The sequence below is a fragment of the Pristiophorus japonicus genome, chromosome 19 (genome assembly GCF_044704955.1).
Source record: "Pristiophorus japonicus isolate sPriJap1 chromosome 19, sPriJap1.hap1, whole genome shotgun sequence".
NCBI lineage: Eukaryota > Metazoa > Chordata > Chondrichthyes > Pristiophoridae > Pristiophorus > Pristiophorus japonicus.
Window position 1 is genome coordinate 92,076,850 of NC_091995.1, and position 20,432 is coordinate 92,097,281.

Sequence of the window (20,432 nt, forward strand, 5' to 3'; positions counted from 1 at the left end):
CACCTGGGCAGGACCGGAACCAATGTCCGAGGGGAAGTGTTTGCTAGTGCTCTTGGGGAGGAGTTAAACTAATATGGCAGGGGGATGGGAACCAATGCAGGGAGACAGAGGGAAACAAAAAGGAGACAAAAGCAAAAGACAGAAATGAGATGAGTAAAAGTGGAGGGCAGAGAAACCCAAGGCAAAAAACAAAAAGGGCCACTGAATATAAAGGGGCTGCAGGAGGGGTCAAAACTAAAAATCATGGTTTAAAAACTAGGATTAAAACACTCTACCTAAATCCACGCAGCATTCGAAATAAAGTAAATGAGTTGACAACACAAATCATTACAAATGGGTGCGATTTGGTGGCCATTACAGAAACATGGTTGCAGGGTGGCCAAGACTGGTAATTAAACATACAGGGGTATCTGACGATTCGGAAAGGTAGACAAGAAGGGAAAGGAGGTGAGGTAGCTCTGTTAATAAAGGATGATATCAGGGCAGTTGTGAGAGACGATATTGGCTCTAATGAACAAAATGTTGAATCATTGTGGGTGGAGATTAGAGATAGTAAGGGGAAAAAGTCATTGGTGGGCGTAGTTTATAGGTCCCCAAATAATAACTTCACGGTGGGGCGGACAATAATCAAGGGAATAATGTAGGCATGTGAAAAAGGAACAGCAGTAGTCATGGAGGATTTTAACCTATATATTGATTGGTCAAATCAAATCGCATGGGGTAGCCTGGAGGAGGAATTCATAGAATGCATACGGGATTGTTTCTTAGAACAGTATGTAACAGAACCTACAAGGGAGCAAGCTATCTTAGATCTGGTCCTGTGTAATGAGACAGGAAAAATAAATGATCTCCGAGTAAAAGATCCTCTCGGAATGAGTGATCACAGTATGGTTGAATTTGTAATACAGATTGAGGGTGAGGAAGTAGTGTATCAAACGAGCGTACTATGCTTAAACAAAGGGGACTACAGTGGGATGAGGGCAGAGTTGGCTAAAGTAGACTGGAAACACAGACTAAACGGTGGCACAATTGAGGAACAGTGGAGGACTTTTAAGGAGCTCTTTCATAGTGCGCAACAAAAATATATTCCAGTGAAAAAGAAGGGCGGTAAGAGAAGGGATAACCAGCCGTGGATAACCAAGGAAATAAAGGAGAGTATCAAGTCAAAGACCAATGCGTATAAGGTGGCCAAGGTTAGTGAGAAACTAGAAGATTGGGAAAATTTTAAACAACAGCAATAAAGAAAGGAAAGATAGATTTTGAAGGTAAACTTGCGCAAAACATAAAAACAGATAGTAAAAGCTTTTACAGATATATAAAACGGAAAAGAGTGACTAAAGTAAATGTTGGTCCATTAGAAGATGAGAAGGGGCATTTAATAATGGGAAATGTGGAAATGGCTGAGACCTTAACAATTATTTTGCTTCGGTCTTCACAGTGGAAGACACAAAAACCATGGCAAAAATTGCTGGTGATGGGAATGTGGGAAATGAGGACCATGATATAATCACTATCACTAGGGGGGGTAGTGCTGGACAGGCTAATGGGACTCAAGGTAGACAAGTCCCCTGATCCTGATGAAATGCATCCCAGGGTATTAAAAGAGATGGCGGAAGTTATAGCAGATGCATTCGTTATAATCTACCAAAATTCTCTGGACTCTGGGGAGGTACCAGCGGATTGGAAAGCAGCTAATGTAACGACTCTGTTTAAAAAAGGGGGCAGACAAAAGGCAGGTAACTGCAGGCCGGTTAGTTTAACATCTGTAGTGGGGAAAATGCTTGAAACTATCATTAAGGAAGAAATAGCGGGACATCTAGATAGGAATAGTGCAATCAAGCAGACGCAACATGGATTCATGAAGGGGAAATCTAACTAATTTACTAGAATTCTTTGAGGATACAACAAGCATGGTGGATAGAGGTGTACCGATGGATGTGGTGTATTTTGATTTCCAAAAGGCATTCGATAAGGTGCCACACAAAACGTTACTGCAGAAGATAGAGGTACGCGGAGTCAGAGGAAATGTATTAGCATGGATAGAGTATTGGCTGGCGAACAGAAAGCAGAGAGTCGGGATAAATGGGTCCTTTTCGGGTTGGAAATCGGTGGTTAGTGGTGTGCCACAGGGATCGGTGCTGGGACCACAACTGTTTACAATATACATAGATGACCTGGAAGAGGGGACAGAGTGTAGCGTAACAAAATTTGCAGATGACACAAAGATTAGTGGGAAAGCGGGTTGTGTAGAGGACACAGAGAGGCTGCAAGGAGATTTGGATAGGTTAAGCGAATGGGCTAAGGTTTGGCAGATGGAATGGTGAGGTCATCCACCTTGGGAAAAAAAACAGTAAAAGGGAATATTATTTGAATGGGGAGAAATTACAACATGCTGAGATGCAGAGGGACCTGGGGGTCCTTGTGTATGAATCCCAAAAAGTTAGTTTGCAGGTGCAGCAGGTAATCAGGAAGGCGAATGGAATGTTGGCCTTCATTGCGAGAGGGATGGGGTACAAAAGCAGGGAGGTCCTGCTGCAACTGTATAGGGTATTGGTAAGGCCGCACCAGGAGTACTGCATGCAGTTTTGGTCACCTTACTTAAGGAAGGATATACTGGCTTTGGAGGGGGTACAGAGACGATTCACTAGGCTGATTCTGGAGATGAGGGGGTTACCTTATGATGATAATTGAGTAGACTGGGTCTTTACTCGTTGGAGTTCAGAAGCATGAGGGGTAATCTTATAGAAACATTTAAAATCATGAAAGGGATAGACAAGATAGAGGCAGAGAGTTTGTTTCCACTGGTCGGGGAGACTAGAACTAGGGGGCACAGCCTCAAAATATGGGGGAGCCAATTTAAAACCGAGTTGAGAAGGAATTTCTTCTCCCAGAGGGTTGTGAATCTGTGGAATTCTCTGCCCAAGGAAGCAGTTGAGGCTAGCTCATTGAATGTATTCAAGTCACAGATAGATAGATTTTTAACCAATAAGGGAATTAAGGGTTACGGGGAGAGGGTGGGTAAGTGGAGCTGAGTCCACGGCCAGATCAACCATGAATGGCGGAGCAGGCTCGAGGGGCTAGATGGCCTACTCCTGTTCCTAATTCGTATGTTCTTATGTTAAACGACCAACCTTTATGCTGAGACTGTGGCCCCTGGTTCTAGACACTCCAGCCCGGGAAACATCCTCCCTGCATCTACCCTGTCAATCCCCCTTAGAATCGTATAAGATTCAATGAGATCACCTCTCATTCTTCTAAACTCCAAAGAGTATAGGCCAAATCTACTGAATCTCTCCTCACAGGGCAGCCCTCTCAGCACAGGAATCAATGAACCTTGCAATATCAATTGTAGAATTAATAGTGGGAGGTTAGTGATTATACATGAAGTGTACAAGAAGTGGTGAATCACCTTGAATCCAATGCACCAGGTGTGTACAGTGACATAATCATCTTATATATCCTCTACATGAAAAATAAATAACCAAGTATCAATTATGTACCACATGTTGGTTGTGTAGCGTTTTTGAACTGGATTTTTTCTTATGTCAAACATATCATCATCAGAATACAGGAATCCACTTCACACATCGGCCACGAGATGGACTCTGAGCGCAAATCTGTACAAAGAAAAAAGACTTCCATTCATACAGTGCCTTACGATCTCAGGACATCCCAGGCAATTTACGCACAGCAAGCTCCCACACACAGCGATGTGATAATGCTCTCTCAGGTGGATGTAAAACATCACATGGCATTACTTCGAAGAAGAGCAAGGGAGTTCTCCCCGCCGTCCTGGCCAAAATCTATCCCTCAATCAACATTGCTAAAAAGGACTGGTCATTATCACATTGCTGTGTGTGGGAGCTTGCTGTGCACAAATGGCTGCCGCGTCTCCTACATTACAACAGTGACTGCACTTCAAAAAGTACTTCATTGGCTGTAAAGCGCTTTGGCACGTCCGGTGATCGGGAAAGGTGCTACATAAATGCAAGTCTTTCTTTCTTTATGGCCTGAGACTTCTGTCGTCATCATCATCAAAACTGATGTGATCAGCACATATGTCCAGGGGCACTGCACGCAATCCGACCTGACTTTAAACTCTGTTTTGAAAGGAGAAAAAAAAACATATTGTCAGCACATTGTCCGTGCTTTCTTCAGGAAAATACCATGAAAAAATAATTTCAAAACATTTCTTGTTTATTCACTCGTGGATCAGTAGGAGATGAAACCAGTAACATAAAATGCACGAGGGTCAGAAATAAAGGGCAGGCTGAGGAATTAAAACAGATTCTCAGGCAAGCGAAGTGGTCCAGTCTTGCTGCTGATGCACTGTCTGGGCAACTGCACGCGCGTCAGCTTCCAAATCTTTGCCACTTTCTCACGGGCCCTAACCTGCAGAATGTTGTCCAGTTCTCGGCAGGCAGGCATGCAATTGACTTCTGCTTGTAAAGCTGGTGCTAGGTTTTTGCTGGGTCTTTGTCCTTTATCTGGAGTAATTTAACACTGAACCTCCGAGAGGATTGCTAGCTCTCTGTGGCCCCTCGTCATACCTCACCACATTTCAGAATTTATGAGCCCGAAACAGCTGCCGTTATAACTATGGGGCGGCTTCCTGATTGAAACTTTGCTTCAGGAAGTGTCTGATGCTGATCCATGAAATGCTTCGTGTAGCGAGCTGCTCGCGCCCACGACTGATGTGCAAGAAGTCAAGAGATGGAATAAGAAACATTCATTTAAAGAAGAAAGACTTGCATTTATATGGTGCCTTTCCCGACCACCGGGCGTCTCAAAGCGCTTACCGCCAATGAAGTACTTTTGGAGTGTAGTCACTGTTGTAATGTGGAAAACGCAGCAGACAATTTGCGCACAGCAAGCTCCCACACACAGCAATGTGATAATGACCAGACAATCTGTTTTTTTGTATGTTGGTTGAAGGATAAATATTGGCCCAGGACACCAGGGATAACTCCCCTGCTCGTCTTAGAAATAGTGCCATGGGATCTTTTACATCCATTTGAGAGAGCAGACAGGGCCTTGGCTTAACGTCTCCAGAATATTATCCAGAATATTCACCTCCAGCCCAGTTATAGGGGTTTTTAGCATCAGCAGAAACAAACCCCAACTGTCAGAATGAACATCGTTCAGTCCTTGATGACTAACAGCAGCAATAATAGCAGAATCCAAAGCTTGCAGTTACATGTGAACTCGCTGATGTTTCAGCAGGTTGGATGACTGAGTGAATCCCTTTCCACACACGGAACAGTAAGTATGAGTGATATTTCTTGTCCCACCAGATTACATGGCACCCTCCCCCACCTTCCCTATATCTCAGGAGCTTAATGGGTTAGAGTATAGGAATTTATAGGAACTGGAAGAAAGACTTGCATTTATATAGCACCTTTCATGATCTCAAGATGTCCCAAAATGCTTTAATGCCAATGAATTCTTTTTGAAATGTAGTCACTGTTGTAATGGAGGAAACAACACAGCAATGTGATAATGACAGTGATGTTGGCTGAGGGATAAATATTGGCCAGGATACCAATACACAATTGGCCAAAATTGTGATGTGGGATCGCTTACGTCCACCTGAGAGGGCAGATGGTTTAACGTCTCATCAAACAGGGAGAGGTCCTTAGGCCCAATCTACCTTTGCACCATATCCCTCAATTCTTCTTTCTCCAGAACCCATTAATATTGTCTGCTTCGCTGGTGACTTTAATGTAACTCTTGTACCCTTTGGGTGAACGGATTTTGCCCGGTTTGCCTGTTTACTGCTAACTTCCCATTTTTAACTTAGGACCCTGCTATTTGAACTCTTCACCACAATGAACTATTTGTGTCGGTCAGCATTGCCAATCCCCTTTATTAATCTTTAAAACGTTAATTAGGTCACTTCAACATCTCTTTCCCAAAGAGAATAAACCCAATTATCCTGTAATGTAAAATTTCTGACAGCCGAATACGCTCAGGGACTGCAGCGAAGGGATATATTACCCCCGGGAGTCGCAGTGAGAGGGAGAGTTACTCCCAGACAGCACAGTGACAGTAAGAGCTACCCCAGGTGGGAGAATTATCGGCAAGTAGTGGACTGAGTGGAAGAATTGGTAGAAGGATTAGAGGGGAGTTGAGGAGAATATTTTTCACCCAGAGGGTGGTGGGGGTCTGGAACTCACTGCCTGAAAGGGTGGTAGAGGCAGAAACCCTCATTGCACAAAAAGTACTTGGATATGCCCATTACAACAGTGACTGCACTCCAAAAGTATTTAATTGGCTGTAAAGCTCTTCGAGATGTCCAGTGGTCATGAAAGGCGCTATATAAATGCAAATCTTTCTTTCTTTCGTTCTTGAATCTACAAGGCTACGGACCAAGAGCTGGAAATTGGGATTAGACTGGATAACTCTTTTTTGGGCAGCACTTTGATGCCATAAACTTCTAGGATTCTCTGAATTAGCCCAAGTACTGCCATGAGCTGTTGCCCCCAGGCATGGCAGTGAGAGGGATGATTACCCCGCCACCCCCCAGGTACTGCAGTGAGCGGGTGAGTTACTCCGAAGCATATAATGGTCCAACTATGAGAAAATTGGCTGCTATCCATTCAGTATTCTGTAAATGAACTGTGCCTTGACAAGAGTTTATAGCGGGCTGTCAAAACACCAAACGATATCCCCTTGTGATAATAATCCCCTTGTTCAATATAACATCTCGGGGTAGAGCAACGTGACCGTTAACCACAAGGCTTAAAGAAGTGACAAATCCTAACAATGAGGGCTAAGCATTGAGCAGCTGTGTGTCGGAGTGTGACTGCAAGGTGACAAGTGTGAAATATTTCTGCATCATACCTCCCTGACAGCACTGACTGCTTGCGGTTCATGTCTGATTATAACATGGGCTGCTCTAGTGGCATAGAGGGTAACTGCAATTCTGTGCAGAACATAAGAAATAGGAGCAGGAGTCGGCCATTCGGCCCCTCGAACCTGCTCCGCCATTTAATAAGATCATGGCTAATCTGATCTTGGGCTCAGCTCCACTTCCCTGCCCGCTCCCCATAACCCTTTATTCCCTGATCGCTCAAAAATCTGTCTAACTCCACCTTAAATATATTCAATGACCCAGCCTCCACAGCTTTCTGGGGCAGAGAATTCCACAGATTTACAACCCTCCTCATCTTGTCTAGCCCCCTCAGTATAACATAAGAAAAAAAAAAACATAACATAAGAAATAGGAGCAGGAGTAGGCCATAAGGTCCCTCGAGCCTGCCGGTTTCAATGTGTTTCAATAAGATCACTCTCATTATTCTAAACTCCAATGAATATAGGCCCAACCTGCTCAACCTTTCCTCATAAGTCAACCCCTTTATCTCAGGAATCAACCTAGTGAACCATCTCTGAACTGCCTCCGATGCAAGTATATCCCCCTCCTTAAATAAGGAGACCAAAACTGTACGCAGTATTCTAGGTGTGGTCTCACCAATATCCCGTACAGTTGCAGCAAGACATCCCTGCTTTTATACTGAGCTGAGCAGATCACGAGGGGCCTGGTCTGCGTTGAGTTAGCAAATGTCAGTTAGGATGGCAAACCAGCCAAGATTCTCTCATCGCTATTCAGCAATCTTTGCTGGAAAATGCAAGAATGTGGATGTTGGGATAAGGTGAGGATCAGGCTCAGCTGTGATGCCCTCTACAGTCAAATAGCTTGCTGACACTCACTTTTTCCTGAAGAATGGCCATTAGTGGCTCAGTGGGTAGCACTCTCGCCTCTGAGTCAGAAGCTTGAGAAGCCACTCCATAAACCTGAACACAAAATCAAAGTTGACACTCCAGTGCATTACTGAGGGAGTGCTGCACTGTCGGAGGTACCTTTCGGATGAGACGTTAAACCGAGACCCCCGCCTTCCCCCTCAGGTGGATGTAAACGATCGCGTGGCACTATTTTGAAGAAGAGCAGGGGAGTTATTCCCGGTGTCTCGGCCAATATTTCTCCCTCAATTAGTACCTAAAAACAGATTATCTTGTTATTATTACATTGCTGTGTGTGGGAGCTTGCTGTGCGCGAATTGGCTGCCCCGTTTCCCACATTACAACAGTGACCACTCTCCAAAAGTACTTCATTGGCTCTAAAGCGCTTTGAGACGTCCAGTGGCGTGAAAGGCGCTATATAAATGCAAGTCTTTCTTTCTGTCTAAACAGGCATGAGAGAGGAGGCCTTCACCTTCTAATTCTGGTTGAGATTCTTGATGAAAGGGCAGAATCTAACCATTCCCCATCAAAGAGAGAGGAGATTTTTAATCTAAACCTTAACATATTGTTACACCCCAGCACGAATTGTCACAAGTTCCCCTTCACCTTGCAGTGTTTGAAAGTCCTTGGTGTGTTCCCCCCCCCCCCATCTCCCCTTTAATCAGGGGCTTTTGATTTAACTGTTTTCTACAAAAATAGTTGCAGTTATGTATTGTCCTTCTTTAGGGCTGGGCAACAGATTGCTAAATACTCCGTTTATCCCTTTCAATTCTGACAAGTTAGCGCCGAGATCCGTTATCAAGTCTTTTGTGGGCTTTTACTTGGTTCCCAGTTTGAGTCGCATCGGAGTCAATTCTCAGCAAAATCAGATCTGACATTCAGGGAAATATAAAAGCTGTGAGCAAAATTGAAATTACCCTTGAATGAGAAGTAGGGAGCTTCCCTTCGTGCGGCTTGTTATTGATCTCCCAACTGTTGAACTGCAAAGTGGACTGGTGCTATCGATGGCCCACCTGCTGTAAACTGACCCTCCATTCTCCTCGTTCTCCCAAACTGTGTGAAAGGCTAGATTAATCAGGTTCAGGCAGAAGCCACGGCAGCGGACAATACCTGTTATTTCGCTAAATCTCTTCCATCTCTGGTTTCTCAGAGATCTGAGGGGAGTGAGATAAAAATGGTCCATTGTGCAGATAACATGAAACCCCCCCTTTTAAGTGCTAAAGTATCATTTCGGCACCCTATCTTCTGAATATGATAAGAAGGGCATTGTCCCGTTGATTGACAGATTACCATTACCCGTCTGAAGACTGAAGGAGGTCAGCCTCACCAGCTGCTAAATATGACAAAGTTAATACTCTTGGTTCAGGTGAACGGGATCTCTGTGAAGTTAATGGCTCTGTTCGTGTGAACAGATATTGAGAAGTGAGACAGTTTTCCAGCATCTCTCGCTGTGCAGCCTTTCTGAAGGCAGAAGTGATGGAGTGTCTGACCGAGTGCAAAGGTTAAAGAGCTTCACCCAAAGTTGTCGAGATGGATGTTGGAGGGCAACAAAAAAAATCAAACTCATTAAACCTTCCCCTTTAAGATCTTCAGAAAAGAACCAGAGGGAGAGATGAGAAGAATGTTTTTTTACGCAGCGATTGTTGTGATCTGGAATGCACGGTGGAAGCAGATTCAATAGTAAGAGATTGGATAAATCCTTGAAAAGGAAACATTTTCAGAGCTATGAAAGACTTGCATTTATATAGCGCCTTTCGCTTTACAGCCAATGAAGTGTAGTTACTGTTGTAATGTGGGAAACTATAGGGAAAAAGCAGGACACTGGGACTAATTTTCCCAGGAGCCAGCACAGGCACAGGAACGATGGCCTGAATAGTCTCCTTCTGTGCTGTGTGATTTGGTGATTCTGAAGTACATCCCTTTGCTATCATTTAGATTTTTTTTTGAATTTCCACTTCTGCCGCTGCACATTTGCTTGCTCCGCTGGTTCTCTCCTCCCTTTGGGTATTGCCATCACACTTTCTATTTCAATTGAGGGTGGGCTTGTAGATCCCATGGCCACTATTTCGAAGAAGAGCAGGGAGAGTTTTCCCACAGTGTCCTGGTCAATCATCAATGAAGTACTGCTTCCACAGGCGGTCCCTCGAACGAGGATGACTTGCTTCCACATGAGTTCACGGATGTTTCAATGAAGGACCCGATGTTTCAGTTCTGAACTCCAATTGAGGGGGTGGAAGATGCCTGTGCGTGGATTTTTTTAACGTGTGGTGACCGTTGCACACCAGCCATCACACGGGCTTGACGGAGCTAGGCCTTTATCTAGTGGCAAGGTTTGAACCAGGACGACTGGAGACCTGCTCTGCTGCACGGACCTAGTGCGTACACATATCGCAGTGTGGGCTGGTCTCGTGCTGCCCCTGGGCCCTCAGCTCTTCTGGGCCCCGTACCCTCATTCGCCGCACCTTCGCCCACGATGTTCCAGGGCCCGGCGGTCCAGCTCTATTTATATCCCCGACCTGCGGTGGTGTTCTCACACAGGTCGGGGCGGGCCAATATTTGTCCCTCAACCAACATCACTAAAACAGATTACGTCGTCCTTATCCAGGGCCGGATTAAGGGCCTGGGGAAAACCGATCCAAATGGACCAATAGTTATGTTTGATCATGTTTACTACATTCCGTATATGATTCTGATTCTGAGTATGAAAACATAGGCCAATATATTCAACAATGAAAGCATATATTCTGTATCAAGTAGGTATATATTCTATTCAGCCTATTTGGGAGGCCTTATATTTTTTTTCCGACATTTATTTGGTGGGCCTATGTTCTTTGGTGGGCCTGGGGCTGCAGCTCCATTCGCCCCATGTTTAATCCGCCCCTGTCCTTCTCACACTGCTGTGTGTGGGAGCTTGCTGTATGCAAATTGACTGCCGCATTTCCTACATTACGACAGCAACTACACTTCAAAAGTTCTTCATTGTCTGTAAAGTGTCCTGAGGTCGTTAGAGGCAGTTCTTTCTTTCTATCAACTAGGAGGGTGCAAGTGGAAAAACAAATTTAATTTACTTGCTCTAATAATATTCTGAAATTGGTCTTTTAAGGGAATAAGGTGATGTTCGATAGCTGGCAACCTGCCCCCTCCTCATCAGCCCACCCCAACTGATGCTTTGAAATGGTATAGCCCACCACTCTGAACGGGTGGTTAAGGTCACTGGAGTAATTTCTATAAAGCTTTTATTGATAAACTGCTCTTGTCCAGCTCTTAGCTCCATACCCTAGGGGTCTCTAGACAAACACAAAGACGTCAGCTTTTAACAAGGCTGGATGATCACCAAGGAGGCGTGGTGTTGACCGAACCCACGAGGGGGCTGCAGAATACATCGACATTTTGTGAACTTCATGCTCATTAGGATGAGAGATGACCGTCTTTAGGCCCAATGGCAGCACCCAAAACTGTCAGCCCACACACAATACTGCAAGAGTAGAGCTCCCAGCATTGCTGAGGGAGCGTTGGAGCATCCACCTCTTCATGCTTGGGTAGAGCCAGGGCCAGGTATAGGACAGAGCTCCCGAACGTCACCTTGACATTGCAACTGAACAGGATACTAACCCAAGAGGGCCCTTCCTGCTTGATCCGCCACTATTGACCAAACAGCCCAGATTGATCTGCCAAAATAACAGCGCTCGTCATTATCAATCGTCCAGCAACTTGTGGCGTGGAAGCGATACGCCGTGAATTGCGAATCGCCACAAGTTGCTGGAAGATTTCTGCCACTCCGCTGACAGCCTCACAAAAACGACAACTCGCCCTCGACTTCCCCGTGAGTTTAAGAAATTGCTGCATTTGCGTAGTAAATTCTAATAAAACTCGACGCAGAAAGCTCGGGCTAGTGCTCACCTTTTTAATGAGGACATTTATGTTCCTGCAATGCCACTCAACCTCTCCGGCCCAGAAAATGAACAATTGAAAGTGTGTGGTCTCATCCCTACAGGTAGTAAATTGTTGTTTTGAGACTTTTAAAAATGAAAAATGTAAAATGTTTTAAATTTTTTTCTTACTTTTTCTTTTTGTCTCTTTTTTTCTATCTCTCTTAATCAAATATTTCTTTCAAAAAAAATCATAGAAATTTTGGCATAGAAGGTGGCCATTCTTTCTCTCTATTATCTTTCTGTTATTTGACTCGAATTCTGTCGTTCCTCTGTTTCTTTCTCAAACTGTAAAGCTCATTGGTTAAGGAGATGCCATGTTGGTCCCGTTGTTCACTGAGGTCACAGATGCCTTGTTGCCCTCGTTATCAGCAACTTACGAGGGAAAGTTTTTCGAGCTGAAGGCTGAGGGGAAAAGTCTAACTAATAGGGCAAGCGGCACGATCTCCCGCTCCAGCAAGATCTTGGCCAATGTTTCTTTTCTCACTGAGAGATATAGTCTCACCTTGACTCAGCTGGTATAAAGTTTTCCTGTGAATCAGAGGAATGTGGGTTCAAGCCCCACTCCAAGGCAATGAGCAACTAATCACAGAAACTTATGAGGCCATTCAGCCCATCGTGTGAGCCTAATCCCACTTTCCAGCTCTCGGTCCGTAGCCCTATAGGTTACGGCACTTCCAAGTGCATATCCAAGTTCTTTTTAAATGTGGTGAGGGTTTCTGCCTCTACCACCCTTTCAAGCAGTGAGTTCCAGTTCTGGGTGAAAAAAGTTCTCCTCAACTCCCCTCTAATCCTTATACCAATTACTTTAAATCTATGCCCCCTAGTTATTGACCTCTCTGTTAAGGGAAAATAATTCCCTCCAATCCACTCATAATTTTATACACCTCAATTAAATCTCCCCTCAGCTTTCTCTGTTCCAAAAAGATCTAGGCTGACACCCCAGTGCAGTGGACCCTGGGTTCATCTCTTAGATAAGATGTGAAACTAAGGCTCCTCTGCCTGTTCCAGTAAGGACCCCTTGGTACATTTCGTAGAAGAAAAGGGGATACTCCCAGTGTGATGGCCATCATTCATTCTTCAACCAGCATCAGCAAGAGGGCTCCCGCAACTCATTGTAATAGTTGTAATGGGGAAGAAAAACTGATTAATAAAAACACAGATTAACTGTTGGTTCATCTTATTGTGTGTGTGGTATCTCCTTGTGTGCAATATGGCTGTTGCATCGCCCGCTTCATAACAGTTACTGCACTACAAAAATATGTAAAGTGCTTTGAGATATTTCTGATAGGCATGTTAAGGCTATAGGGGGGGGCGCAGGGTGGGGGGCAGGGAGGACAAGCACCAGTGTGGGATTGGGCTAGGTGGTAAATGTGGAGAAAACATCAGTACGAATTAGATGGGCCAAATGGCATGTTTGCATGCTGTAACATTCTATTATTCGATAATTCGATAATATTTAGGGTTTTTTTTATTGCTGGATTATGCATTGTTTTATGCAGTAGGATCATGTTGCTAAGGAAACAGCCATAGGAGACAAAAGGTCCTTGAGGTGAAAGGACAATATGCCAGAAGCACACGTCATTTTATTTTTCATTATTTAAAACACTATTACGTTACCGTAATGCTATGGTACAAGGACAGTGTTGTGGTATGAGGCAACGTCTCACTTACACAGATTGTATGACCGTGTTTGTAACGGAGACTTTGACTATCTGGCCATCTTGTAGAGATTAGAGCAACAAGTTACATTTTCTATAGCCACTCATTACCTACAAGGCAGTGCTGCAGACTGCAGTACAGGGCAGTGAGGAACAAATGGACTCTGAACACAAGGGAAATGGAATTGGAAAAAGGAAAAAAGCATAATCAAAGTGGAGATTTGGGAGAGAGGAAGGGAGGGAGAAAAAAGGGAGAAAGAAAGCAAGAAATAAAGAGTTGCATTTATATAGAGCCTTTCACAAAATTAGGACCTCCCAAAGTGCTTTACAACCAATGAAGTACTTTTCAAATGTAGTAACTATTGTAATGCAGGAAACATGGGCAATTTGTGCACAGCAAGGTCTCACAAATAGCAACGTGATAATGACCAGATAATGTGTTTTTTAATGATGTTGGTTGAGGGATAAATTATGGTCAGGACATGGGGAGAACACCCCTGCCCTTTTTCAAAATAGTGCCATGGAATCTTTTACGCCCACCTGAGCGGGAAGACGGGACCTCGGTTTAACGTCTCATCTGAAAGATGGAACCTCCGACAGTGCAGCATTCCCTCAGCACTGAACTGGGAGTGTTAGCCTAGATTTTTGTGCTCAAGTCTCGTGAGTGCGGACTTGAACCCACAATCTTCTGGCCTAGTGGCGGGAGAGAGTGCTATCTACTGAGCCATAGCTGACAAAAAGGAAGACCCTAAAGAAAAAAGACATTGTATTTTTATGACAACTTCTAGGTTCAAAACCAACCACTTGGCATTAATGGAGCAGCAGGGTCTCAGGTCACATTCTGCGACTGCGACTGTTTGACCTGTATCAGCGAAAGCTATGAATTTCTTTGCCACAGACTCACATGCTATGTCCTACTGCATTCAGGGTGTCATAGCTGTATTGTTAATAAGGAATTCCAAAGTCATCCCTCGAGACGTGGAGCACCAGGCAACCACAATGGCTGGGTATCCTTGTATGTTTGATGTAATGGACTGGGCACAGATGGATATATATGTGTCAGTAACTACAATGCAATGTCATATATATATATATATACATATCACTAAAACTAGCAGTTCGTCAATAAGCTTTTTTTATTCATTCATGGGATGTGGGCGTCGCTGGCAAGGCTGGCATTTATTGCCCATCTCTAATTGCCCCTTGAGAAGGTGGTGGTGAGCCGCCTTCTTGAACCACTGCAGTCCGTGTGGTGAAGGTGCTCCCACAGTGCTGTTGGGGAGGGAGTTCCAGGATTTTGACCCAGCGACGATGAAGGGACAGACAATATATTTTCAAGTCAGGAAGGGGAATTTGCAGGTGATGCTGTTCCCATGTATCCGCTACCCTTGTCCTTCTAGGTGGGTTTGGGAGGTGCTGTCGAAGAAGCCTTGGCGAGTTACTGCAGTGCTGGTTGTATGTAAAGTAAAAAATCCCGACATAAATCTTGGTGCCAATTATTCTGATCTTTTACTTCTTTCCCTCGAAGTTTGGGTTTGATCCTGTTCAAGTCGCCTTTGCTGCTTTCAGCTTCTAAGAAAGCATCTGCTAGCTCTGCTGAGCATGGAACCATTGCTCTCCTTGAGGTGCAGATCGTGTTGTCCTTCATAACAGGACACACTTCCCTGTACTGATGCTGGTGGCAGAGCTGGTGTCTCTCTGGATGCCTCAGATTCAGATACTGTCCTTAGACCAGAATCATGGAATCTTACAGCAAAAAAAAGTGATTCAGCCCATCGTGCTTGTGCCGGCTCTTTGAAAGAGCTATCCAATTAGTTCCACTCCCCCGCTCTTTGTCCATAGGCTTGCAAATTATTCCTTTCAAGTATACATACAATTCCTAATTGAAAGTTACTATTGAAGCTGCTTCCACCACCCTTTTAGGCAGCGCATTCTAGTTATAGATAATCTGGGTGTTCATAATTACATCATGAATTAATGCGTCTGTTTAGCTATAGAATATTTATCACACATATAGCCGTAGGTAAGTGATCACACACAGTGTTTGGTTAAAAATGGTTAGGGAGGATCCTCTGATGGTTCAGCAAGTTTATCCAGCAAGTATCTGAGCTATACAGACCGGGACAGTCCACGTTTCAATCTCCAGTCTGAGCTGAGTCAGCAAGGGCAGCAATAGGCAGACTACAACTAAGGAGGAGCAAACTGGCCAAGGGTTCGTGTTCCTGATCATTATCCACTGACCGCTGGTGAAATTCTTGTCAGTTATCAACTTCCTCCAAATGATGAATAGTTCATTATCCATGCCTTTGTTACCTCTAGACTTGACTACTCCAACGCACTCCTGCTGGCCTCCCACATTCTACCCTATGTAAACTTGAAGTTATCCAAAACTCGGCAGCCCGTGTCCTAACTCACACCAAGTCCCGCTCACCCATCACCCCCTGTGCTCGCTGACCTACATTGGCTCCTGGTTAAGCAACGCCTCGATTTCAAAATTCTCATCCTTGTTTACAAATCCCTCCATGGCCCTCGCCTCTCCCTATCTCTGTAATCTCCTCCAGCCCCACAACCCCCCGAGATGTCTGCGTTCCTCTAATTTTGCCCTCTTGAGCATCCCTGCTCAGCCATTGGTGGCTGTGTCTTCAGCAACTTACGCCCCAAGCTCCCTCCCTAAACCTCTCCACCATTCTACTTCTCTTTCCTTCTTTAAGATGCTCCTTAAAACCTATCTCTTTGACCAAGCTTTTGGTCACCTGCCGTAATTTCTTATGTGGCTCGGTGTCAAATGTATTTGTTTTGTCTTAAAATACTCCTGTGAAGTGCCTTGGGACGTTTTACTACAAAAAAGATGCTATATAAATACAAGTTGTTGTTGTTGTTGTTGCTGGTAGCTGGAGCATCCAAGCAGGAGCTGCTTACCTGATATCTCTGTGAGACACCACGTCCTAGCCTGCTCTACAGACTCCGACATTTAATGATAGAGACCCGACTCCTCCGCAATCCGATTTCGTGTGTGTTATATATGCACGTCAATGATGTACTGTAACACGAGACCTGTATGTACCTTCACCCTGTATATACCATACCTGTACATCAGAGGGTGCTGCTGCTGGAGACCAAAGGGTCACCTGTACACTGCAGGTAACCCAGTATAAAGGGGAGTCACCTCTTGGTGTTCTCACTCTAGGAGCTGCAATAAAGGACTACAGTCTGTACAGTTCAAGTGCCATACCCTGCCTCGTGGAGTCATTAACAGAGTGCTTACATATACAATAGTGTGCTGCAAATCTTGTCTTCATATGGACATCAGATGAGGACAGGGACTGACATCATCTGGGATGCAATTGAATGGTCTGCCAAAACCTGCTGCCAAGGCTCGCACGCAAGGAATAAAAAGACTTGCATTATTATCGCGCCTTTAATAATCCAAAGTTGTCCCAATCTGCTTTACAGCCAATGAAGTACTTTTGAAGTGTAGACACTGTTGTAATGTAGGGAAACGTGACAGCCAGTTTGTGCACAGCAAGCTCCCACGAATAGCATTGTGATAATGACCAGATCATCCGATTTTTAAAAAAAAATGATGGGTGAGGGATAAATATTTGTCAGGACACCGGGAAGATCTTCCCTGCTCTTCTTCGAAATAGTGCCATGGGATATTTTGCATCCACCTGAGAGGGCACATAGGACCTCAGTTTAACATCTCATCTGAAAGATGGCACCTCCCTCAGTACTGGCACTGGGAGAGTCGCCCTCGAATTTGTGATCAAGTCTCTGGAGTGGGGACTTGAACCCACAAACTTCTGGCTCGGAGGCGAGAGAGTGCTGCCCACTGAGTCATGGCCGACACCCACTTAATAATGCCCAGCAGAGAGGCCATAGAGGGTGCCCATCCCAGGTGGTATGCCACATTTCCAGGAGAGGGGAGGGGAGAAAATTGGCAACAAAACTAGCAACAAATGTTAAGGGAAATGTCAGCTCGTGTCGAACATGAATGTTTAGCCATGTGTTGTCCAACATGCTTTGTAATTTGAGACGCGTACCAGAATCAATGCTGCCATTAATCTCTGAGCTCTCAACTCCCTTGAAAAGATGAATAGTTTAAAAATAAACAGTACTGCTGTTTTTTCCTCTGCTGCGTAACTGGAGCATCCAAAAAGGAGCTGCTCCCCTGGTAGCTGTGTGAGACACCGTTTCCCAACCAGCTCTACAGGCTCCGGCGTTGAATGCTAGAGGCCCATCTTCTCCACAACCTGATTTCCTGTGCTGAAAACCTTGTCTTGCTTGATCTCCAGTGAGGATGCCATTCTCTTTAATGTTATGAACATAGTCGAGAGCTTTGCTTCCTGCTGGCTAAGTTACTTAAACGAGAAACGTCTTTTTTTTCCCATTTGGTGGCTTAACTTGCCATTGGCAGTAAATGATAAAAATACCATCTCAATGGCAGCAGTGCATAACCACATAGCTTGGGGTGGATGGATGAGTAACAGCATACTGAGATAGCCAGGTTCCAACACAGCCTCCTACACTGTTCCAATGAAGCTCAACGCAAGCTCGAGGAACAGCAGCTCATCTGTCGTTTAGGCACTTTACTGCCTTCTGGACTCAACATCGAGTTCAACAATTTCAGACCGTAATCTCTGCTCATATTTGGCTCCCTTTCCCTTCCCTCGCCCCGATCTTACGTAATTTTGTCTCTCTGTTTCCCATGGCAACTGGTAATTGTTCTGCCATTCATACCGCTACAGGGACACCCTCAAAGTTTCCCTGATAAAGTGCAACATCCCCTCTGACACCTGGGAGTCCTTGGGCAAAGATCGCCCTAAGTGGAGGAAGTGCATCCGGGAGGGCGCTGAGCACCTCGAGTCTCGTCGCCGAGAGCATGCAGAAATCAAGCGCAGGCAGCGTGCGGCAAACCAGTCCCACCCTCCCTTTCCCTCAACGACTATCTGTCCCACCTGTGACAGGGACTGTGGTTCTCGTATTGGACTGTTCAGCCACCTAAGGACTCATTTTAAGAGTGGAAGCAAGTCTTTCTCGATTCCGAAGGACTGCCTATGATGAATGAAAATGATAAATGAAGACTAATCTTTTTCTAACTTCTGCCATTAACATCCCAAGTCGTCCCATCATCCCTTTTGTCATTTAATCTCTCCTGCCATCCACAGACCTTTCCTTTTGTTCTTTCCTCCCCTCCCCCTTTCAGCGCTCCTTAAGAATCTGTTCATTTCGAACATTCGTCAGTTCTGACCCAAAACATTAACTCTGTTTCTCTCTCCACAGATGCTGCCTGACCTGCTGAGATTTCCAGCATTTCCTGTTTTTATTTCAGATTCCAGCATCCGTAGTATTTTGCTTTTGTAGCCAGGAGTCTTGCTAGTCCATTTGCTCTCTGCAACATCAATCCTCCATCACCCTCCACTACAATATAAATGGTCCATTGTTCTAGATCTTTTGAAGATACCACGCCCTCTTAATGGCAATCCAGTTTCTTTTGACAGCAGTGGAATAACATTGGTGCCTTCCCATTTTTTTTATCCCATAGCTATATCTCACTACAATCCCATTGCTATCTGCCATTAACATAGAAACATAGAAAATATGTGCAGGAGCAGGCCATTCGGCCCTTCGAGTCTGCACCACCATTCAATATGATCATGGCTAATCATGCAACTTCAGTACCCCATTTCTGCCTTCTCTCCATACCCCTTGATCCCTTTAGGGCCACATCTAGCTCCCTTTTGAATATATCAAACGAACTGGCCTCAACAACTTTCTGTGGTAGAAAATTCCACAGGTTCACAACTGTAATGGGATTGCTGTATCCTGCCATCGATCCCAATGTCTCTCAATCTTATCTTCCATTAATGTCTCCCATTCCCAATCCCATTATTGTCTCCTGGCCCAATCTCAGCACCACAATTCAACCTTCATTTACTTGAAACATTCCCCCTTTGCTGCGAGGCCTTTATTCGCTTCCTTAAAGCTCTCTATTAATTCACATGTTTGGAGGAGTACATTGAGAATGGCCACTTTTTCTGTACTGCTGTTCATAACATAAACTGATGGCAGTCTGTTATCTGTGTTGGTGAGGATCACTGGCTGGAGTCCCTCACCTCTGTTGGCAAATAAAGAGAATTTGCATTTATATAGTGCCTTTCACGACATCCTAAAGCGCTTTACAGCCAATTGAATACTTTCAAAGTATAGTCACTGTTATAATGTAGGAAACGCGCCAGCCAATTGGCACTCAGCAAGATCCTACAAACAGCAATGTGATAATGTCCAGATCATCTATTTTGGTGATTTGGCTGAGAGATAAATATTGACCAGGACACTGGGGGAATTCCCCTGTTCTTCTTCAAAGTAGTGGGATCTTTTATGTCCATCTGTGAGGGCAGATGAGGCCTCGGATTAACGTTTCACCCGAAAGACGGTATCTCCATCAGTGCAGCCAGCGCTGGCTGTAATTGGCTGTAGTTCACTTTAGTTGTCAACATAGATAAAATGTTCTTGCCCCTGATAACAGCCTGCCACTAGGAGTGTCAGCCTAGATATTTTTGTGCTCAAGATTCTGGCGTGGGACTTGAACCCACGACCTTCTGACTCAGAGGCACCTCCAGGCTGGTGACGGTCCCCTGACGTGCAAGCATCCAAGGTCTGTTGGTGAGATTCAATGGTTGCAACCTGCTGTGGGGGCCTGCAGGCAGAGGCCTCTCAGCTCATATGGTATCATTTAATGGGTGCAATTCGTTGTGGGTTCCTTGAGGCAGATCCTTCTCAGTTCTGATGGTGGGATTCAATGGCCACAGGCTGCTAAAAGTCCCTGCAAGTAGGAGCCTCTCACTTCTTGGGGCGGATTTTCGGGTCTTATGCTCTCCGTTTTTCGCCCCCCAGAGTGGTGGCAATGGCGTGGTGAGGTCTTCTGGGCGGGCGGTCAGCCTCCAGCGCCCCGCAGGGATCCTCAGGTCCGGTTTTGCGGCGCAGCAGCACCGCCTGGAAGAGCTGTGCCGGTGTGCAATGCCCCTGGTTGCGACACCGGCGCGAGTTTTGACGATTGCATGACCTGTTCACCCTGCAGCGTGCTTCTCTGTGAGCACCT

The 20,432-nt window shown here is 45.0% G+C and overlaps 1 protein-coding gene across 7 annotated transcripts in view; it reads right to left on the reverse strand.

The window, feature by feature from the left end:
* The window catches only part of LOC139230043 (synaptotagmin-1-like), a 383,490-nt gene that overhangs the window by 246,129 nt on the left and 116,929 nt on the right, over nt 1-20,432 (reverse strand). For 4 of the 7 annotated variants that reach the window (XM_070861801.1, XM_070861807.1, XM_070861800.1 and 1 more), the window contains one exon: nt 3,501-3,617. The exons of the other annotated variants lie outside the window; for them this stretch is intronic. The gene's annotated coding sequence lies outside the window, so the exon portion shown is untranslated. The remainder of the gene's footprint in view (nt 1-3,500; nt 3,618-20,432) is intronic. 7 annotated transcript variants of the gene reach the window in all.